We start from the raw sequence: 24,375 nt of genomic DNA, 5'->3' as shown, positions 1-24,375 counted from the left end.
GATGGTGGCCCGGCCAAGGGTTGGGTGGTAAAGATGGAAACATGTGACACATTTGAGATGTGTTTTTGAAAGTAGAAACAGGGGGACTTTCTAAAGGACTTCATAGGAAAGAGCTCAATCTTCTGCCAAGAGCCAGGGGTCAGCTTTGTTCAGATAGATCCCAGCCTCAGAACAATAAGTTAAAAAACATGCTGATCCAATGTGGTCTAGGGAATAAACAGAAAACAACCAAACAAAAAGTCAGACTTAAATCACACTGCAACACTATGATAAACAGTGGACTCTCTCCCCAGACAATGAACTTGTGTGCTTACAAAATTTTGGCGTACAATTTCACGTCACTCCTGGATTCCTGAAGACCCTTCTTGGACCCTCACCTCCACACCCAATAGACTAGGAGGGTCATATGTCTCTGGATCCAAGTTTTAAAAATGTATGAACTAGAGATTTACACTGACTCTCTGTATTACAGAAATCTAAAACTTGAAGAGTGGACAATGGGCAACCTTTCTAAGGCAGGTTTATACATAATCTATTTCTAGTGTATGTGTTCAAGGGACAGGAATTCCATGAATCTCCTTCAGGGGCCCCTGCAGTGTTCTGCCACGGTTAAAATGCAGTCCAATCCTGTTTCCACTTGTTAGGTCCCCTGAGAGAGGGATGGGCCGTCAAAGTGAGGCCTTGAAGGAAACATGGGAATATGAACACGTGGCTCTTAGGGTGGTGGTATTCTGGGTCATTCTTTTCTAATTTTGTGATTTCTGTTTGGCTGGTATAACACTGCTTGAGCAATACATTTTAAAAAGAACCCAAACAAGATTGCAGTTCAGAAATTATCTCTATTTTCAGCTTGAACAAATAAGTCAAAATTTCCAAAAAACAATCAATAAATCTTTTTGTTTTCACTAGTAGATGAGTTTTTTATCAGTGTCTACATTTTTTATTGTTTCTTTTCCATGTCTTTCAAATGAAAAGGCAAGACCATACATTTCAATACACTTAAGATATACTCAATTTATATCAATCAATTCCCAGAACTTCTTTCTCTTCCTAAGATTTGTGAAGGCTTTTCATGACTCCATGCCTTGCATATGCTCTTCTGCCTCAGTGCCCTTCCCACTATGTCTACCTGAAAAAGTTTAACTTTTTTTTTAGGTCCAATGGAGAGGTCCTCTTCTAGCCCTCATGAACCCATAGACAGAGGTACTTCTTCTGTCTTCTGTACTCCCGTATCCTCTTGCCCATCCCTCTGCCATACTACTGGTCATATTTTAATAATTTGTTTCCATATCTGTCTCTCCCTCTTGAATTATTGAGGACAGGGATGGAGATTTACTTATTTTTTAATTGCAAAACTCATCCAAATTCTGACACCCACCCTAAGGTCAGTAAGTGCATGCTGGATGTATGGAATGTATGAAATAACTCTTATAAAAGGCTCTGTGCTACCAAAGCAGAAGGTGGATGATGTCTTACACTGGCCCCTGTGACCCTTTTTAACAATTAGTGCTGTGTTGCTGTTAGGAGGGAAAGTTCTGACTCATGGAGAGGAGTCTGTTTTTACCCTCAGTTTGCTTCTTCCCAGGGACTGCTCTCCCTGGCCATTTCTGTTCTGTCTATGTGTGTGCTTTTGGTGTGTAAGGCTGAGACTGCTTCTCATAGACCTCTGTTCCCAAGCCCTAACCTCATCCCTGTCCCTTTCCTCTCCATAGTACACAAATGAAAGCAAATGCCTCCAGCTCAATTCCTCAAGCTCATAATTATGTGTATTTGATGAGTGCTTACACTTTATCAGGGACTGTGCTAACTGCTTTCATCAATTAACTCATTTTGTTTTCAAAAGAGCTCTATTAACTTATTCTCTCATCAATTTATATGTTTATATAGTTCAGACATATTACTTGAGCATCTATTATAAGTTGACTCTACACTGAACACTGTGATGCAACTATGAAGAAGATGGATGGAAGTCCTCCCCTCTTAGAGCTTGGAGTCGACCATGGAAGAAAGGAAATGATCTGGTGACCATGAATTAAGAAAATAATTTCAGATAGAGCAAATGTTATAACTGAACCAAAGACAGAGGCGTGGTAGAGATATGAGTGGATGGTGTGGTCAGGATCTGCAGCAGTGGAAGAAGGAGGCACTTCCACTTCACATCACAATGGCCCAGAACTAGTCATGTGATCACACCTAATCACAAGCAGGCTGCAAAGTTTCCTGGGTGACTCAGAAGAGGAACATGAAAAAGGATTTGGTAAACTCTCTATATAAGCGTCATTTCTGACATTTGAACCAGGACCCTAAAGACGAGATGAAAGAGTTTTCAAGAGAGAAAGAATCCCATATGGAAAGGCTGTAAACTGGGGGAAATACCACTTGGCCTATTTGATGACTAAAGGGATGTCATTATGAACAAGGCACTGTGAGATGAATGGGGAGAGGTTGGCAGGAACCAGGCCATTTAGGATTTGGTAGTTCTGAGAGCTGTGAGAGACATCAAGAGGTTTTAAACCAAGGAATGCCATGACCGTTTTTAGAAGCTCACCCTAACTGCAGAGTAGAAAATTGTCTGTAGGGGAACAGTGGGGGCAGGGAGAGAACTTGTTAGGTGTTACAGAATGCTAGAAAAGAGATGATGGCTCTGGAGAGCTAGTAGGGTCAGAGATTGTATTTTCTCACCACGAAAATAACAAAGTGGGTGTTATAAACTATAATCTGCTCCTGTTAAGTTCAAATACTTATTTACCTCACAGTCAAGTAATTGGTTGTTTAGTGTATAGTTCTTTTGTGTATAATACCATATTGATTCGTGTCTGTTTTCTAAGCACAAGCATCCATCACCAAGCTTCTAAAGAAGGGGCACAGGAGGAGGGAAAGGAACACTAGCCTGGGAGAAGCCAAGAGAAAGTACTGAGAGTGCAGGGCTTCTGCCAGGGTTTTGACGGATGGAGAAGCCCCGGGAACCATGGAAAGAATGGGGCTCCAGAGACAGTAGTCTGCTTTCCTGCCCAGGAAGTGGCCTTATGTGAGTTACTTTAAACTCTCTGTACTTTGCAGGAAGGTTTTGAAACTCTAGTTAAAAGGGTGCAGACTAAATCCAGGCTTCACCATTACAAGTTGTATAAGGTGTGAAAAGATGTCTCAGCTTCAGTTCCTCATTTGTAAAACATCAAGTGTGTTAGTCAGTTTGGCTGAAGTAACAAACATCCTCCTTTTTCAAGATCTCATTGACTTACAACAAACTTTTGTCACTCAGCTATAGGTCGACTGCTATGGCTCTACTCCCTGTGCTTTCTCCTTCCAGGACCCAGGCTGTGAGCCTCCCATGTAGCATGTTGTTCTTGGGGCAGAAAGCAGAAACTTGCAAGACTCTCAGACCTTCTGAGACATGGAAAACAGCACATCTGTTCTCTTCCATTGACCCAAGAAAGTCACATGACCCAATCCATGCAATGTCCCGGTGAAGCTCCCTTTCTTTTTCTATGCTGGGGAATGAAGATTTTAGCTATTGTCTGGACTTTAGTGAAAACTGATTATGACCAACTTGAGTTTCAGATACTTCCAGTTTTGTTTGTTTGTTTGTTTTACTTTGAGGGTGTTTCCTCTAGTTACAAACTTGCCAAGGTTTTGTCTCAATGGAGAATGATTATCTAAATGTTTAAATCCCACATTCTCACCTACAGGCCTCTTTCTCTCTCTTTAATTAATAGTATTTATTTTGAAAGCAGCTTTAGGTTTATAGAAAAATTGATATTTATAGAAAGGACACAGAGTTCTCATAGACTCCTCTCCCCTACCATGCAGCAAAATCTTTGGTACATCTGTTACAATTGGTGAACCAATATAAAATTATTATTATTGTTGTTGTTATTAAAACCTGTAGTTTACATGTGGGTTCACTCTTTGTATTGTCTATTCTATGGGTTTTGAAAAGTGTATAATGTCATGTGTCCACTGCTACAGTATCACACAGAGGAGTTCCACTCACTAAAGTCCCCAGTGCCCCACCTATTCATCTCAACTCTCCTCAAACCTATGGAAACGAGTGATCTCTTACTGTCTCCACAGTGTTGTCATTTCTCAGTGTCACATAGTTGGATCAGACAGTGTGTAGCCTTTTCGATGTCTTTTTATTGTTCTCTTTCCCCAAATCTTCATGTCCCTTCTATCATCTCAACAATACACACACACACACACACACACACACACTGTTCCCCTAAAGAGAAATAGAGAGAAGTTGATAAAAACCCACACTTAACTTGGCTCACAAAACCATTAAGTATGAAAGGACATTTGGGGGATCACTCCCCTCCACCCCCTGCCTTCCCATGAGTAAGTCAGCTCTGACTTTTCACCCAGCTCAGAAGAGCCAGGCCTCTCCTCCTGGCTCAGTCTGCTCACTTCTTATTTTCCCCAAAGCAAGGGCCTCTTGCCTGCACCGTGTCTGAGCAGTAATTACCCTGTGTCTGTGACGCTGCTTTCAAATTATTTTTCCCACCTTCAGAGCCATTGCCTCCCACTTCTTATCTCTACTGTGATCTTCTACAGGGCGCAGGGGACCTGCCTCTTGACTTACATTTTTGCTTCTGATGTTTAAAAAGTCCCCTTGAACTTGCATTTACAGACACCAACCAGAAAAGCTCATGTCTTCCCAACAACTGACACATCCTGGGGGCAGGGTGTTCGCAATTACAGCCACGCTGGCTGCTGGGTCAGAGAGCTGCTGAGGCCTGGCGAGGCCGGCCCCATAGAGCAGCATCTTTGATGAGTGACAGGGTCATTATTATGAATGCTATGCGGATGCAGGTAAAGGCCTGTGGCAGGAGCGCTTTTCTCCCTTTATCTTGTCTAAGCTGTAAAGACAGACATACCCATACATATATACATACATACATACATGCATACATATATGCATAGACTGGCAGGCCTGGCCAGGGAGGGGGGTGTGAGGTGAAACCCAGGATTTCTCACAATGCTGGGACGATCCTTCCACAGAGCCTCTGTCTCCTCACAGTCCTCTTTCTCTCTCCGGGCCGTCCTCCCTCAGGTGGCATGCATGCAGCTTAATTCTAAATTGGAGAGCTGATTTCCTATTTCCCCAGCTTTATGGTTCCAGCTTTCCTCCTTCCCATTCATATCTTTGTTGAGATGCAGAATTTCTCTTTATGGAGATATTTTTCTGCCACTTTTATTTATTGCAGGAAAGTAAGAAATACCTAATAGTGATGCTAGCTTCTTGTATCAGAATGGTTCTTCACTGGGGGAACTGCTTTCTCTCGTTCCCCCACCGAGTGTGGCTATTCTCTGCTGCAGAGAGTTGATAATCATTCCTCAGGTGTATTTGGTAAATCTATGTCCCCGAGGGTGGGCCTAGTATCCCCTGAAGGAAGGAAGCACACCAGGGCTAAACATCTAGGCACCAGGCCATGCTAAGCTAGAAAATTCCACCTTAGGAGGCATGGCAAGGGACCTCCCAGTCTCTCCACATTGGCTTCAGACTTTGAGGAAACTTGATGTCTTTAGGGTGCTCCAGGGGTCCAGGGGTTCAAGTTAGCATCCTTGATGGGAGGTGTGATGGGAATTGGGAAGAGGCTGGTCTGCTGAACTCTGTAAGCCAAAGGTGGGAAGTCTTCATGTGTAAGTGAGCCTTTCTGGTACCTGCTTGCCTGTTCCTTCCTTTCAGTTGACCTAAGGGCTCTAAAAAGACACATTAGGATCTAGAAGCTTGTCTCAAAACCACAGCTGAATCCTCGGAAGGACCTTGCCTCGTCGTTTCAGGGGTGCAGTAAACGTATCTCCCAAGATTAGCGGGCATGGCAAGGAATGTTCTATAGTTCTTACTTCTAAAACATGAATCGTATTTTAAGATAGTCACAATATGCTCACCATGACCTTCTGAACCTTACAACATCCTTCTAACGTGACCCTCATCTTGCTTTCATTTTACAGGCAAGGAAATCCAACATTTCAGACAGTGTATTCCAACTCCCCACCCTTCATTACACTCTCTATCCCTCTATTTTTTGCTATCCTTGGAGGATCTATGCTGCCTCTCAAAAGAGGAAGCTGCACATTTTTGCTCCATTTCTACAACGTGCAAAGCACCTTTGCATAATTGGTCAAGCTAGGTGGTTGAATTCTGTGTGTAAAGCAAGACGGAGTTTGTCTTTTCCTTCTTCTTTTCAAACTATTTTAAGAGTGAGACACTGCAGTTCACAGGGCTTATGTGATTTGAAAATCACATGCCAATAGATGGAGAAGCTGGGACTCCAAATTATTCCAATTTGCTTTATTTTGGCCCAATTCAGAGCACAGCCAGGTATGGAAATGCTCAGGATTGGGAACATCATCTAGCCACACAGATTGGAATACCGAGGGACCTTCCCTCACTGCTGAACACCCAGGGTGCTGTAGACCTGCTAACCCAGGGCTTTCTGTGTGTTTGGTGCATCACCACCCTGTTCTGGTAGTAACCATGATGACACACCTAAATGTGTAAATATCTCAGTATGTCAATTAATAGGCTCTGTCCAAAAGCCCATGTGATGTGGGGAATTGCCACAATTGGTCCTGTACCTGCTTCACCAGCTCCCAGAAAACCAAGGGAAGCATCTGATATTCTCTCTGCTTCAAGGACTCCAATGACTGTTCAGAGCCCGCAGGCTACCAACAGACCACAACATTTGACAACTCCTGAAGCTGGAGAACAGAAGAGGTGTTTACATCTGAGGACTGGGCTAGTTTTAAGAGAAGGAATTACCTGCTCAGAATGGCCTCAGAAAGAAGACCTCTCACAGGTTGTGTGAGGACAAGCTGAGGAAACTTAAGCCATAGCTGTTTGGATTCATAACCGTATTCCAAAGCAAATGTTTCTCAGGGGCTGGGATTTATCCAGCATCTGTCACATACTTGGGGCGTGACACGGAAGAATGTACTTCCCCTCCCTGAACCACGGGTCCTCATCTATAAAGGGAGCTTGGAATTCTAAGGTCCCCAATCTCATGTCTTGAATGGGGTCAGGTGGGAATCCAGCAGCTCAGGCTGCCGGGATGGGACAGGGCTGGTATTGGTTGATGAGAAAGGGGCATGGTGACCAGGACTTGAGCCATTCTGGAAAGAAAGTCTAAAGAGATCTGATCTGGAGGCTGAAGGGGACAGCAGGGGTCTCCTAGGAGTGGCAGTCAAGCTAGGTCAGGCTCTGGGCAGGCTGCCCGGTTTGAGGAATGGCATCAATGTGTGGCAAGAGGCCGCTAAGGCTGGACAGGTGTCAGGGCCCAAGCCAAGTGGGCTCGAGGTCAGGATGGGATGTCAGTTCTAAACAAGGTGCCTGAGTGCAAAGCAGGCCTGAGTCAAAACCCACTCCTCACCACATAGAATGACTGGGTGGCCACGGACAGACCCGCTCCGGATGCAGGGGACCCTGAGTTTAGCACAGCAAGAGCAATTCGAGGCTCACCTGCCTTCTCAGGGCAATGATGGGGCTATTTTGGCTGGAGGATTGGAGAAGCTGGCCAGACTCCTTTAGAGCTGAAATATGGTATTTCCATTTTAATATAAATAAAAATAGTAATGGCCAACAAATAGGAAGTGTTACATTATTGTGTTTCCCATGCATGAACCCATCTGCAGGCTAGGTTTAGAGATTTTTCTTATTAATCAGTATGGTAGCAATCAAAAAGAAGCATTTATTTATTTTGTGCCAAGATCAAACATGATGTCTATCCCTTTAACTATGACCTATGCCACCATCAAAGAGTCCAGTAAAAAATATAGGGAATGTCAAATGGAAACCTGTTCAGACTGAAGACTCGGGAAATGACCCCCATCAGTGTGGATTTCAGTGTCAGACCTTCCTTTTCCAGTCATCACTGTGCCTTTCCAGCCCAGATTTCATGCCTTCAAGCTGGAGGTGACCCCAGGCACCAGTCCTAACCTCTCTCACATAGTCACACAATAATCTTGGGGACCAGGTCTTCCAAGAACATTGTGTTCTTCATGCCTTAACTGTGAGGCATAGATATCTTCCTAGTTGACAAGGGATAAGATAGCAATTTTCATGGGCAAGATACTCAGTTGTGAAAAAATGTAACTTTATTAGTTTTGTTATTACTGAAATTAGCTTAGTTCTTTAGTCTCCATTTCTACTTGGCAGGAAACTTATTCTTGTTAACCCAAAATAATTCCCCTATCCCATTTTAAAGTTTAGTTTAATCTTAGGTAAATACTTAAATGCATAATGTTATTCCTGACCTTTCTTTCCTTCACAAAGTGGTTATTCTAACTTCCTGATGAGTTTACTTTTACTGCTGTTTTTCTTTTAAAAATTTAAAATTACTTGATTGGTATAAAGTTATTGCTTTGTAACTTACAAAAAGTACAATTTACCATTTTTAGTGTATGGTTTGTTAATTTCTACACAATAGCCTGTTGGGGTTTTGATTGAGATGGTGTTGAATGTATAGATTAATTTTGGGATAATTATCGTAATGATATTGAATCTTCCAAACCATGAACACGGTATAGTTCTCATTTTATTTAGGGCTTCTATAATATCTCTTAATATTGTATTGTGGTTTTAAGTTTAGAGGTCTTGCACATATTTTGTTAATTTTTTCCTATGAATTTCATGTTTCAAGGTGCTATTGTAAATTTCTAATTTCACATTTAAATTGTTCCTTTCAGACATATAGATATAAGATTTATTTTTGAATGTTGAATTTGCATTCTGTGACCTTGTTGGATTCACTCATTAATCTTAATAACATTTTAATAGGTTCCTTAGGATAGTCTATGTGCATGATCATGCTGTATGAAAATAAAGGCAGTTTCAATTCTTTAAAATCTGCATGCCTTTTATTTTACTTCCAGAATAGTATTCAAATGATGAGAGATGATATTCTTGCCTTGGTACCTAGGAATTAAGAATTCAGTCTTTCATCCTTGAGTGTGATACTAGTTATAGATATTTCATAGATAATCTTTATAACATTGAGGCAATTTTATTTTATTCCTAGGTTTCTGAAAGTTTCTATCATAAAAAGGTCACATGTATGAACACATGTGTATACTCAAATATGACTTGTGCTTTTACTCTTTATTTTGGTTATATAGTTAAGTACAGTGAATAATTTTTAAATGATAAGCCAGCCACTAATCCTTAGGATAAACCCAACTTTGTCATGATTTACTATCTTTTTATATATAGCTGGATTATAATTTGCTAAGAATGAAGGTTTTTTGTGCCTTTGCTCATAAGGCATATTGATCTGAAGATTGCTTTTCTTATAATATCTTTGCCTTGTTTGAGGATAAGGGTGAAATTGGCCTCATGAAATAATTTGAAAAATCTTCCTCCATACTCTTTTTTAAAAAACTTTGTAGGTTTATTATTTATTTAATTAATGTTTAATGGAATTCAACAATGAAGATTTCTTGGCTTGGAGTATTCTTTGTGAGGATGTTTTTAATTAAGAATTTATTCCAAAATTTGATATGAGTCTATTCAAGTTTTCTACTTCTTCTTGAGCTAGTTTTGATCATTTGTGTCTTTCAAAGAATTTATTCATTTATCTAAGTGGTCAAATTTATTAGCACAAATTTATTACATTGCCTTATATTATTTTTAAATGGCTGTAGGTATGTAGTAATGTCCCTCCTATACTTCAATTATTAGAAATGTAGCTTCTTTTTTTTTCTTTACTTGATTAGTCCATCTAGGAGTCTATCAATTTGTATTAATATTGTTTAAAGAAAAAACTTTGTTTTTATTGATTTTTATTTACTGCTTGCTTGATTTCTATTTTATTGACTTCCTCTCTTATCTTTATTACGTATCTCTATTTACTTTGTTTTTATATTATTCTTCATTTTTAGAGTCTTAGTTGGAAACTCAAATCATTCATTTTGCACTATTTTTGTTTTGTTTTCTAATATACTAGTAAGCATTACAAAGTATATAAACTTCCCACTAATCCCTGCTTTATCTGCTTTCCACAAATATTAATATTTTCTGATGTCTTTATTATTCAGTTCAAAATATTTTCTAAAATTTCTTGTGCTTTGTTCTTTTACTCATGGATAATATACATAAGTGTTGGTCAATTACAAAATTTTGAGATTTTTTTCCATGTATATTTTTTCTTAGCATATAACAATTTTACTGTCAGAGAATATACTCTAAATGATTTTTAGATTTTTGAGCTTATTGACACCTGTTTTATGGTTCACCATATAATCTTCTGGGTGCACCTGAAAAGAATGTATATCCTCCTGGTATTGGATGGAGCATTTTATAGATGTCATTTAGGTCAAGTTGGTTCATAATGTCATTCAAGTCTTCTACACCCTTACTGCTTGTTCTAATAATTACTTGCCTACTTATTCTATAATTACTGGTGAGTATTCTTTTTTTAATAAATATATTTTTATTGATTTCAGACAGAAAGGGAGAGGGATAGAGAGATAGAAACATCCATGATGAGAAAGAATCATTGATCGGCTGCTTCCTACACACCCCTTCCTGGGGATGGAGCCTGCAATCTGGGCATGTGTCTTTGACAGGAATCGAACCTGGGACCCTTCAGTCCACAGGCCAATACTCTATTCATTGAGCCAAACTGGCTAGGGCTACTGGTGAGTATTCTTGACATCTCTGGTTATCATAATGAATTTATTTTATTCTCCTTTCAGTTCTACCAATGTTTGCTTCATGCATCATTGAAGCTCTGTTATTAGTTGCATATATTTTTTGGAAATACTATGATTTCTGGAGGTACTCCCTAGTTTTTCATTATGAAATGCCCCACCTTATCTTGATAATATTGTTTATTCTAAAGTCTACATTATATAATATTAATATAAAATTCTGGCTTATTGCCAAGTGTTTGCATTGTATATAGTTTCCCTTATCTATCTAAGACTTTATATTTAAAGTGGCTTTGTATAGTTATCACATATTTGGGTGTTACATTTTTGTACCCTCTCACAATCTTCTAAATGGAGTGTTAAGATGAATAAAATTGAATGTAATATTAATATAAATTTAAATCTGCAGTGTCCATCTTTGTTTTCTATCTTTCCCATCAGTTCTTTATTTTTGTGTATTTCTGTTTTCTTTTGTGTTAATTATTATTTACTGTTCTATTATTTCCACTATTGGCTTATTAGCAGTTCATTGCTTTTATTTTTAGTAATTGTTCTAGGGAATATAATATACATCTTTAAGGTATCTTGGTCTACCTCTAAATAGTATCATATCACCTCAGGAATAATGTAAAAATCTTACAACCATACACATCCATTTATTCCTTCTCTTTAAAATATTAAAAGTGAGAAAATGGTGTTTTACTCACATATATACCATTTCTAATGCTTTTTATTTCTATTGTGTAGATCCAATTTTTCATCTGGTAACCTTTTCCTTGCATCTGAAGGACTTCCTTTAATATTTCTTATACTGCAGATTGGCTAGTGTTAAATTATTTCAGCATTTATTTATCTGAAACATTATTTCATCTTTATTTTTGAAATATGGCTCTGTTGGTATGGCATTCTAAGTGGGCAATTTTATTTTGCACTTTTCCCTGTGGAAGGGATGTTGAAGGGTTTCATTGGGGGAGTTTATAAGTGCCATGATTATATTTATGTCTCAGGAATATCCTGTGGACAGTATTACAAAGAACTGTTTGCCTTGGGGAAAGTCTAAAAGCCACAGAAACAGGCGGCTGTTAAAACGATCCAGGGGAGATGTGATGGGGTCTCAAATGAGTCACAGGAGGCGGAGATGGTAAGAAGAAGACTGATTGGGAAGGTACATTGTGTTATTAGAACGTGGGAATCAAATACAAAAGGTGGTGGAGAGGATGAATCCTTGCTCCTTGGTGATGACTCCTGAGTGAGGAGACATTCCATTTATTGAGATGGGTATTTACAGGAGGAGGAACAGGTTTGTGAGGTCAGCGCTGCCATGTCCATAGTGGCTGAGGTCCCAGATCTGGGTGACTCCCCCAGATGCCAGGCCTGACATTTGAGCTCTCCACGGGATGAGCTCAAATCTGGGGACCAGGCAACACTTCTAGCTCTTGCCACACTGTCGTGCCAGTGAGATAAACCCTTCTCTTTTTCCAAGATACTGATCATGGACACTGACTTTGAACTCCGTACACATGATATTAAGGGTCTCCCACTGAGGCTACACTAAGCTCCGCTCAGCACCTTTGTGCATAGTGTGAGGCCTGTGGCCACTAGTCAGAGGCATCTCCACTCATGTCAGCCTCCCCAGGTTTGGGTTCTGTCTGCCTCGACTATCCCACAGTCCCAGCAGGTTGTGCAGCTGACTTCACCCCAAGTGATGCCATTATTTAGACTTTTCCTTTCAACTTAGAATATGAAACAAGGATAAATCATTCAGCCTCCATCGCCCATTTAACCCCTGTGTAAACTGTCTGAGGGCTATAATGATAATAACTTTTTTAGGGACAGGGTGGGGGGCGGTCAATTAAAGTCTCACACTGTGCTTTGAGATCTTTCAATGAAAGGCTCAGGGTTGTTACTGTTAACAGGATACCAAAGGGATATTTGCCAGCAATGACTCCCTTTGAGCCAGCATGTCTGTCATTAGTAATTTGGGGGCTTGGCAGGGAGTCATGGGAATGTTTTAATGGCTTCTGTTCAACCCCAGAAATAGATCTTGAAGCTGCAAAAAGAAATGCTTGTTTTCTCTGTTCTCCTCTATTTCTGTACACGTGGTGGCCCTCAGGGGAGCTCTCAGGTTCTCTGCGAGGACCGAAGACATGGGCAACAGGGTCCTCTGCTGCCCTAATAAACTTGACAGGTGATAGTGCTGGGGCCTGTTCCAGACACTGAGGCAGGGATGGGTTGTCTCGCCGCACAGTAACTGTGGCCTATGCTGAGTTTCTGGAGCCACCTGGAGAGCTTGCTGATTCAGTGAGGCTTGGTGGGAGACTCTTTCTCTAAGAAACATTTGGGAAATGTTTGCGAGTTTGAACAAGTTATTTTATTCCTAAGCCAACTCCCCAAAGCTTTCTCAGAGCTGTCTTTATGAGTCCAGGAAAAAAATGTTTTCTGTCTGGGAGACCTGGACTTGTTTCTAGAGACATGGGCAAAGAGGCTTGTGATTGGCCCCTGACTGGGGAGAGTCCAAGCTATAACTTCATTTCCAATTAATTAACGAACTGTTCTTTTAAAAACAGCCTGTTCTCTCTCTGCCCCAGTTTTTGCCTTAATTTTTGTTCCATCTTATGCTTCATGTTTAGTCACTTACTTTTCTCTTCTTGCCAAGGTATGCTTATACTGGAGAAAACGGTAGCTATGTTGAGATGAGAAACAGCTTTTGACCCTTGCTGCTGACCTTGGACATGTCCCTTGCTCTCTGAAAGGTGGGGCTATAACACAGGGGCCCAGAAGGAGGTCTGGGATGACTGAGCCAAGATGGGCATAGTTATTTCAGATGTTTAGACACAAAGGGTCCCGTAAACTTGTGAACTTGCTAAATATAAGCAATAGGGTATGCTGGGGGTTATGGCTAACTGAGGGATGCATGCCCTATCCTCAGGGAGCAGTCATTATTGTGCCATAGAAAATGGGTGCCAGACTTTCTTTTTTTCTTCCTTCTTTCCTTCCTTCCTTCCTTCCTTCCTTCCTTCCTTCCTTCCTTCCTTCCTTCCTTCCTTCCTTCCAGCTCTGTCCCACCCTTCCTTTCTTTCTCTGTCTCTCCTTCTCCTCTCTGTCCCCCCCCTCTCTTTATTTCCCTCTTTCTTTTTTCTTTACTAAAAAACTCAGAAATTTATATAAAGTCCCCTTATTTTTAAGTGTTAGAGTAATTCATTTTCTTTTAAAAACCAGTGTGTGGAACAATAGAAAGATGGCTGTGGCCTGGGTTTAGCTAACAAACCACCAGTTTAACATTTACAGTTTATTTGACTTTTTACTTATCAATTTCTGCTTTTTCTTCCTCTTCCTTACCCATTTTTAATACTTTGATTTTTCTACCCATTTCCCCCTGACATCAGCAATGTTTCTTTTCATTCCCCTAAAGTAGCTTGGAACATATTCACATAAACCACAATTTCCTTTTTCTTCCATCAGGCCCACTCAAATTCTCATCTCTTTTCTCATAGTCAACAACACAAAGACACTATCAAGCCCATGGAGTTGTGAAGCAGTTCAATCTCTTCTTCCATTCCCAAGAGGAAAGTGGAGAACACACCTTCCAGTTTTACTTAAAAAAGAAAGTCTTGACTGTTGATGTGATCACCAGGAATGCTAACTCATCAGCCACTTGGGGCCATAACTGTGGCTGAGTCTGCCAATCCTTGGCCACATAAATGGTGCCAATCCTGAGCCTGGTAAAAAGTTGGCCTGAAGGAGTCATGATGGTGAGGCTCCATTGCCTTTCCAGAAAAATATGCTAAAGAAGCCCCAGCTACTGATTGCTTAATAATCAACTGTACCATAAAAGGTATGTTCTTCACCCCAAATGACTGTGATTCTTTCTTCCTAGTTGCCACGTCTTGCCTTCTGATAACTCTTTTCTTGGGAAAAATGTAACTATTTCACTTAGGACAAGAAGGAACCTCTTTGGAAAAGGTGTCATCATACTTGCATGCATGCCACAATTCTTTACTCCCTCAACCATGGCTGATATTACTCATTGTTAAGGTCACTCTTTCCACTGAGTCTAGATGTAGCCATGAGATCCGTAACACACATGATGCAAGATCCTTATTTTACTTATATAGCTGTTACTAGTCATTTGGGGTTGGGATGTGTGTTAAAGTATAATAGGCTGAAAAGTTAAAATCACCCATATAGCCATTAATGGTGAGTAGATCATAAAATATGGTAATTCCTATAATGAAATACTAATTGCTGATAAAAAGTAATGGGCAACAATGAGGATGGACTTTAGAATATTCTGCTAAGTGAAATAATTCAGATACATGAGACCACATATTATATGAGTCCACATATAAAAATGTCCAGAACAGACAAATCTAGAGACAGAAAGTAGATTAGTAGTTGTATGGGCCTGGGGTAAGAGTGAGGAGTGACTACAAATGGGTTTATGGTTTCTATTTTGGGATCATCGGAATGTTCTAAAATTAGATACTGATGATCATTGTACAACTTTGTAAGTCATCAAAAAGTCATTGAATTATACACTTAAAACAACTCAATTCAATGTGTTATAAATTGCATCTCAGTACAGCTGTTTAGAAACACACACGATAGGCTGGTCTATTTGTCAAGCCAGGGAGTTGGGGAGCCATGGAGGACAAGTTAGAATCTTCTACTGATTTGCTGAGTGACGTTTAAAAGGGGTTCTTTCCTTGTCTGCAGTTTCTGCATCTGTAATTTGAAGTGTTTGTGCTCATGCTCTCTCAGGAACTTTGAAGTTCTAACAGTACCTGTGAAGAAGATAAAGTAAGAATAGTGACTGCTGTATTTTGCCACAGTCCTCTAACAGGCTGTCAACTTTTGGGTAAGAGAAGACATTAGGAATCTGGTCTCCTGTCAATGTCTGGCTCCATGTTCTACACAGCCTGTGAAATAGTGCTTGACTGTTGGTATAAGATTAGGAATATGAACTCAAAGGACCCCCAAAACAATATTGAAGTGATTTTCTGAGAATTTCATATGCATGAGATGTATGACAGAGTGATAGCCTTCTGTAACAATTGTGGTTTTTATTCTTTTTGAGAATATAAAACATAAAACATTGGGAGTATAAAACACCCATTATAGCCTGGTCTGGTTGGGTAAGTAGTTACAGTAAGGAAAAGAGAAGTGTGTGTGTGTGTGTGTGTGTGTGTGTGTGTGTGTGTGTGTGTGTGTGTGTGTGTGTGCATGTGTTGTATTGGGTGTGTTGTGTTAGGTGAGAATGGGCTTTGGAGAAAGATAAATCTAAATTTCCTTTCTGGTCTTGCCATTAAATCCTGTGAAACATTCACTTAATCTTTCTGAGTCATCTGTAAAATGGGGGTAATCTAATCTATCTCACAAGATATTTTGAATTTTAAAGAGATCTGTGTTTAATATGTATAGCAGTTCCAGAAACATATTAGCTGCTTCCTAAATGTTTGTTTCTTACATTCCTGTTTTTATGTCTTCCTTTTCCAAGTTCAGGGTCTCTCTGGAGACAACTGGGCCAAGATAGCAGAGAGCAAAGAGGTTGTACACTTACCTGGTTAATTAGATACAAAATGCAGTCAACTGAGGACCTGTTAGTTGCAAGGGAACCCAGCTCTTCTGAGGTTAACTCAGCCTCTGGGCTGTTGACTTTGGAAATGAACCCCTCTGCATTGCCATTTGACCCTTCTTTGTCATTAAACTTCTCAAATCAGAGTTTTAATTTTTGGTGAGACTTTTTGGATAATGAATATTTCTTTGCACAAAGGCCACCTTAAAACCTCAGAATTATTGGATGAGAATTATTTCTAGGGCAAATGCCCCAGGAGACCACCCAAACCTTTTACTTCACATTTGGCTAAAGCATCCAAGTTTTTGTTTCTGCTTTGGGGAAACCGGTGGCTCTGCTGTCAGCCCATTCCCTTTAAGACAAAGCCAGGAAACCCTGGAAGCCTGGGTGCTGTCAGATTTTGCAGGGCCACACACACTGGGGGACAAAGGACTTTTGCAGGACTTTGCATATCTTGGTCATTTTGCATATTTATCTCATTTTGGTCATTGAGATGCAGAGATGTGATATTTATTCTTTAGGGGCAAGAAAGGGAAGGGGATAAACACTTATGGGGCCTACTTTACACATGGCACTTGAGATACTTATTTATTCTTCTATTCACTTATTTAAGATGTAAGAATAATTTCGACTGCACTTTTATATAGCAAAAGTATCTCAGACTCTTTGTCAAAACAAATTAAGCAATGCAAAAGTGCACAGGGTAAAAAGGGAAAATGTTCTTAAATTAGCCACCACATCTCCTCCACTCACTCTTCCTTGTTGAAATTTTAATCTTAAGTGGTAGTAACCACTTTAGTAGACTAGTATGGGTTCTTCTCTTGACCTTTCTTCAAGCATGTTACCATAAATGCAAATTGTTCTGCGATCACCCCACCCACTTTATATACCCTGCTTACCTTTCTACATGATTAAGTGTAGAACTGCCTCACTCTTTCTAATGACGACTTAGCATTCTATTCCATGCGATTCCTTACATTTGGTTAGCCATGCCCCATCCATGGCTATAGGCATTTCCTGCTGGCTGTACCTGTAACTCTTTGCATGTATATTTGTACACACTTGCAATAATGTTTTAAACTGTATTCTTCAACAAAAATTTATTGAGCAAAGTGTATATTGGGTAAAGGACTAATTGCTGTGCTATAGCAGAGAAAAAATATATAATTGCTTTCTCCCTTCCTAGAGTTTGCCATCTAGCCCACCATGGCATTTCAGATGTATGCTCCACCTTGTCCTCACTCCTGTCCTGCCCACTAACCTAATAATGATTACCCTCGGTTTATAGATAGGAAGCCTATGGCTCAGAGAAATATGTGGATATTACCCAGGACACTCAGACCATTTGTTGCGTGGCTGGGAAACATTCCAATGTCAGACTCCAAAACTCCCATGCTGCCTATTACCTTGTCACAGACTAGTATTTGGTCAGTCCCAAGGAGGATGTGTCAGACTTGCATGTCTGGCATTGGATCTACAGCTTTAGAGATCCAGGTGAAGGCAACAGAAGCAAAGAGGTTAGTTCCTGTTGATTGTAGAACCAGGACCCCACAGCTCACAGGAGGAGCAGGGACAATCCTGGCCCCCCATATTCATTTGAGGGTCTGCCCGTGGAGTTGGCATATCAGCTTTGACTGATGTCTGCCATTTGCATCAGAAGAGTTTTGGGCGAGTCATTTCTCTATCAGATGCGGGCTGCCTCATCCGTAAAGTGGAAAATCTTAACATCAACCTTCCTGAGTGCTTGGGAGGTTTCAATGAGTTTATGCACGTAAATGTTTCGCATAGTTCCTAAGACAGAGCAAGAGTTTGATAAATGTCAGTTATTGTTATTGCTCTCATTTTAATGGTTTTTCTTTTGTAAATCGGATGGCCCCCTAGAGTCCAGTCTGTCCTGCTGTCTGGTCAGTTCTGAGCTGAGCCTCTGCTTCCTGGCCACCTCTGTTGTCCTCAGGAGCCCTTGGGCAATTCTCGGCGTGGCCTCAGCTTCTACCATCTTCAGAGAATGTGAACCTGATCTGTCCCTGATATAGTCCAGGGGTGCAAGGAGACTAATAGTTGTAAAAGGCAGCGTAGGCACAGCTAATGGTTTCCTCAGTAGCCGTTTATGCTCACAGTTCGGGAACTGGGTGTGATTTCTTCTTAGAATAACTCCTGAGAGATTTGTATCCTCTTCCGAGGTTGTCATCTAGTTTCCATCTAGTTTTTTCTGTCCTTTGACGACCCAGCTTTGGAACTTGGCTCTTTGGCCTGGCTCTCCTAGCCAGGCCACACGAGTGCAGATGGTACTTGTCGTGCGTGGGCCAAGTTGCCCGATCGGGACACTCACCACTGGGCCAGGCCGTATCTTCACCAAGCCGGGCTCTCAGCCATGGCTGGAGAGATGCCAGCGGGGAGGAGGCAGGGCCTGTGCAGAGCTGGTGTGGGTAATCAGTGCTGGGAACCTGAGGTGGCCTGCAGCTTCCCCTGGCAGGATTAGTGACATCGGCCCCTCCCAGGCAGCAGGTTCAGACAAGAGGAGAGGGAGGCCACCGCGCCAGGTCAGAGGGGGCACTGGCAGCCAGGAGGGTGGGCCCTCCCAGCTGGGGCTCCTTGGGGCCTGCCTGCTCTGGTGTGGCTGTTGGGGAAACCTGTTGGGTAAGCTCTTGTGTCTTTCCCCATAAAGCTGGGTCTTGCAGTCCAGGCAGGAAGGTGGGGTTAGGGGAGGGACCACTTTATTGTCTCTGACATACACTTGAGAAACTGCCAAGGGGTGGTTTATGTTTCTTAAACAGAGCTGTGTTATGATAACCAGGCTGCTTCTGTGGAGCTGATAGGAGTTCTGCCTGAGGCTGGGCCTTCCTGATATTGAGCCAGCAGGCGGCACAATAAAGAGATGTGGGGGGCCAGATTTGGGGGGCTGCAGGTGTAGCTGCCCCAATGCAGTGCATGACCTTGGGATAGTCAGACCATCTTGCTGAACTGCATCCTCCTTGTCAGCTAGATGGCAATGATGGTCTGCCCCTCTCCGGCTCCTTAGCTACATTCTTCCACTGCACCGTTCCAGCTATTTCACAAATATGATCTCACTTAATCCTATAACGGCTGCATGAGGTAGATACTATCATTATCCGTGCTTTACAGATGAGGCAGAGGAAGACCAAATGAGTTGGCCTCATAGCAAAGCTGGCAGAGCTGGGATGTGACCCCGAGCCAACTGGCTGCAACGTCTCCAATCTTACTAGTAACTACTAGGCCGTGCTTCCTAGAACCTGCCCTGGACCCTGGTCCTCTCCCTCCAAGCATTTCACTCACTTTTGGAATAGCATCCTAGCTGGTTTGGCTCAGTGGATACAGCATCAGCCTGTGGACTGAAGGGTCCCAGGTTCGATTCCAGGCAAGGGCACATGCCCAGGTTGCAGGCTCGATCCCCAGTAGGGGGCGTGCAGGAGGCAGCCGATCAATGATTCTCTCTCACCATTGATGTTTCTAACTCTCTCTCCCTCTCTGAAATCAATAAAAATATATTTAAAATTTTTTTTTGAATACAACTATTGTCCACGAGATCATCTGATGAATGCCCATCCCTTTACTGGATTCTGAGTTATCCATCTTGGTTCTTGCTCACCACCCTATCCCCGGCACCTAATGTTGGGCCTGATCCGACACTTCCCTGCAGTACATGTATGAGAGGCTGCCCAGAGGATCAAATGAGGTAAACAGCTTGAAATCACAAGCGGTTCCCTCTGAAATCACCCAGCACTCTCTGAGCTCACACTAGGCACTTGGGGAATGTTACACCTGGGACAGACTCATGGTGGCTACTGGAAAGGGAAGGTGCCTGAAGTACTTACTGCTGAACCTTGAATGCTGACTCAGACCCTCTTTTTGTCTTGGGAGGAGTGTGTCCATAACTCTGTTCAGCAACCTAAGTCCTATCTTCAGTTTCTGCTTCGGCCTGATATGGAACATCTCTGAGTGCCAAGTGGTTAAATGCTGTCCAGGCTGCACATTCTCCCCTCTCTTCTCGGCAGTCTCTGTGTTTGTGGGGCCTGATGGAGTGAGAGGAGTCAAGGGCCAGTCTTGAACTGGTGTCCTCAGATGGACACTCCCTGCAGCCCATTCATGCCCTTTCCCCACTCCTAGAGCCTTCAGCAAAGGAACCATGCCTGTACCAGCACCTGTGCAAGGAAATAGCGAGCATTCTAACTTGACGAACCACATGTTTGTGGGAAATCGGATGTCTGTTTAAAAAGTTTGCTAAATTTGGCAATACCAGTCCCTCTTCCATCATGCTCGTCCTGGGCCTCTTGCTTGTGTTCCTGAGCACATTGAACCCTACCCCTGGGTATGGCTAGGTTAGCAGAGGAATTGCCTTATATGATGCAAGCATGTTACCAGTCTGTCAGACAGAGGGACTGGCTGAACCAAAGCACGGGTCTAATCGATCTCTAAGTTGGGTTGGATAGTTCTTTAGATAACATCAGGAAAAGAAAAAATCTATCAGAATATTGTATTTACATGTATTTAATTCCTATTAGCGAAGAAAATATTGGAGAAACAGGTTTGAAACAACGTGCTATAGTAGCAGCAGCATGTAATGCATAAATGACTTGGTTTCTTTGTCCAAAGAGAAACTCAGTCAATCAGAAATCAACACAAGTTTATTGAGAGCCTACCATAACCCAGGTTCTGTTCTGGGGCTAGGGAGGGCCTTCACTGGGACTCAGTTTCCCCCACCGTAAATTCTGTAGTTGGAGTGATAATAAAGCCAGAGGAAAAAATGTATTAGTAGGAGAAACCGATCCCCCCTACCCCCTTAGTGAATCCCTTAATTACCTCTTTGAAAAGTTCACAGGGGCTAGGCTGGATATTTAAGATACAAAGTTATCTTTGCGGCAAGATAGTTCTTGGCATTTATGGCTGAGATCTTTATTTTTTAAGGAGATGTCCTCATTTGCTAAAGACAATTTCTTGGCTCAAATAAACCAACTGAACAGTCACCTGCCTTCCTTGACAGGACTGTTGCTTCCCAATATTGCCACACCCAGGGTGTGTGCTGAGGCCCTTGGTTTGCAACATGAATATTTTTATCCATTTAGGGTGAGGTGGTGGCAGCATCTGCTACACTCCCCACAGGTGGCTTGGCTCTTACTCAAACTTCTTTTGACTCACATGGGAAGTTTTCAGGAATTCTGGTAGCTGCTCAAAAGTGTATGTCCTCTTGCCGTGGGGCGTGTGAGTCTCAGAAGATCTAGGGCTCACCTACTAACCCGAGGCTGCGATTTTTGTCAATCCAAATGCTGTGTAAATCTGTGTGATTGGGTTAATAACTTCGTAGGACTTTTATACAAACGCTATTTCAAAATACAAAAAACACACAGAATAGTTTGTTAGATTATGTTGATTCAGGAATTGTGTCATTATTCGGTAAGGAAGGAAGATTGGGAGTCTTGCATTGTGGATGAATCAGATAATCCATGCTGTCTTGCACCATCTTCTTTCTGAATGGCTAGCAGGGGTCCTCAAACTACGGCCCACAGTCCACATGCAAATACAAATATTGTATTTGTTCCCGTTTTGTTTTTTTACTTCAAAGTAAGATATGGGCAGTGTGCATAGGAATTTGTTCATACTTTGTTTTGTTTTTTTAAATATAGTCCGGCCCTCCAACGGTCTGAGGGACAGTGAACTGGCCCCCTGTTTAAAAAGTCTGAGGACCCCTGGTAGAGTATGAATGCTTCTGCATGAATGCACGTGCGTGCGTGTGTGTGTGTGCGCGCACACACACGCACACACACGTGCATATGCACACTTCCTCTTCTTCTTGTTTTCTTTGGATATCTCTCTATTTTCTCTTCAAAAGTAGTTCTGGGTCTATATCCAACTGTCTGGCTCTTGGTCCTTTTGGAGCTATCAATGACCATCTGCCCTGTTTGTTTAACAGGAGCTCTTGTGTACTTGAAACCAGGGTTTCCAGTTGCCTGGGTTTCATTCAGCACATTAGGCACCTGTTCTTGACCTGTCTCAGTTCTGCTCCCCAGCTGAGCTGTCATTTTAGCCCATGACCTTCAGCTGTAAGTTATGCTCACTAAGCGCTCAAATGTCCACGGGGGCCACTAGAAGATACTCTTCTTCCCTTGGCATAGTCAACTTCAAGGTGGAGTGAAGGTGTGCCATGCATACCAATGATTGCCCCAGGTGCTCTTACCAAGGCAGACTGAAGGAAGGTGTTCTCATTAGCAAAGGCCCTGGGGTCAGTGATGATTCATGCTCATACCTGGCAAAGGTGTGGCAGTGAAGGCCTCCTCTAGAGGCCTAAATCATCAGGCCAGATGACCAACTAGGTTCTATGGAAGGAGCAAAATATGGGGAGCAGCCATGGGGAGAAGTAGACAGGGTGGAGCCTAATCCTGCCCCCACTCTGGGACATACACAAGGCACTTTGAGAGATGTTTATATGCCAACTAGCATTTCAGACAGGATCCTTGGGTTTCAAGTTGATTCTAAAAACTATCCCTTTCCCCAGCTGATGGAGAAACTGCATGGGTAGCCTATGCAATAATCTTATATAACATTCCATTGAGTTGGGCTTTGAAAAATGTAACATAACCATTATGTTAATCAACACTAATCATTTGCCTGGCAGTGTGCTACACACTTTACTAGATTGGTTCATTTAATCCTTTCATCAACTCATTGTGATAAATTAGTATTCCCATTTTACAGATGTGGAAACTAAGATACAGATAAGTTAAATAACTTGCTCAGAGTTCCCAAGCTGGTAAATGATAAAACCAGCGTTTAAACCTAGGCAGCCTGATTCCAGAGCTGTGTTTAACCATAATACTAGAGTGCCCACTAGGGTATGAACCAGGGGTTTATAAGTTTGCACACTTACTGTATAAAGGACCAAATAGTAAATATTTTTGGCTTTGTGGGCCATGTGGTCTTTGTGGCAACTATTGACCTCTACTTTTGTAGCACAAGAGCATTCACAGATGATATGTAAGTTAGTGTTGTAGCTGTGTTCCAATAAAACTTTATTTATAAAAACAAGCCGTGGGTTATATTTGACCCACAGGCCATAGATTGTTGGCCCCAGGCATAAACCAAAAAGGATACTGAAGTTTCAAATTCAACAAATGTTCATTGGAGCACTTTAATTAACTTATTGTATTGAATCCTTCAAAAGCTGTGAAGTAAAAAAGGAATTCCCAGTTTACAAATGAAAAAACTGAGATTCAGTTAAGTCAACTTTCCTTGAGACAGACAGCCAATAAATGGCAAAAGAGAACTGAATGTAACTCATCATAACTCATGTTCCTTTGTCCTTCTTCTCTGTAGGCTGTCCAAATAGATTGAAGCCCCATAAATGATCAAGTCTCCAGAAGCTATAGGGCTGCCTTTTTATTTTTCAGGGAAGTCTGAATGTGTCAAAACTTGACCAGGACTAGCCAGTGGCAAGGCATTCTGGGACATGAGAAGCATAAGGCGTCAGGGCCAGGAGGAGCTTCCAGGATTGAAACAGAGGAAACTCACCCAGTGGGAAAGCTGGCCACTAGTGGTGGTGGTGGTGGTGGTGGGAGGCGCTGTGTCCCAGTTGTTTAAATGGATGTGGGGAAAGCTAACAGGTTACAGATTAGTCTCATCTCTACATGTGGGCATGGTTAACCAGAAACCTGTAGAAGACTATGATAATGCTAGAGAGACATTTAGGTTTGAAGCAGGAGCCTTATTAGAGGCTCTGGGGAGAAGGGAGCTGGAAGGGGTTGGCCACCATTGGAGTAGGCTAGTTATCAGGAATGAATTCTAGGCAAATAAAGCAGTTCCAGTGAGAAACAGAAATCCTATGTGGAACACAGTCATATAATCCAGGTAGAAGTCATGCCTCACCTCCCACTTGAGCTTAGCAATCATCTCCTCACAGAGGCCTTTGCTGAAAACTCAAGTAGATAGACCTGTTCCTCCTTATCTCTGTGTTGCCTTTTTCTTTCCTCAGATACACTCTCTCTTCAAGGTCATTGCACTTGCCATTCCCGCTATCTTATTTCTTGCTCTCTAGAAGGTTTAGAATATTAGGAAACATATGTTGTTTTGTCACTGTGTCCACAGTCCCTGGGACATTGTGGGCACTAAATAACTATTTGTTGAATTAATAGATTAATTTATTA

Source organism: Myotis myotis, unplaced genomic scaffold, assembly GCF_014108235.1.
Source record: "Myotis myotis isolate mMyoMyo1 unplaced genomic scaffold, mMyoMyo1.p scaffold_m19_p_9, whole genome shotgun sequence".
In the NCBI taxonomy this organism is placed as follows: Eukaryota; Metazoa; Chordata; class Mammalia; order Chiroptera; family Vespertilionidae; genus Myotis; species Myotis myotis.
Note: the sequence above shows the minus strand (reverse complement) of the source record.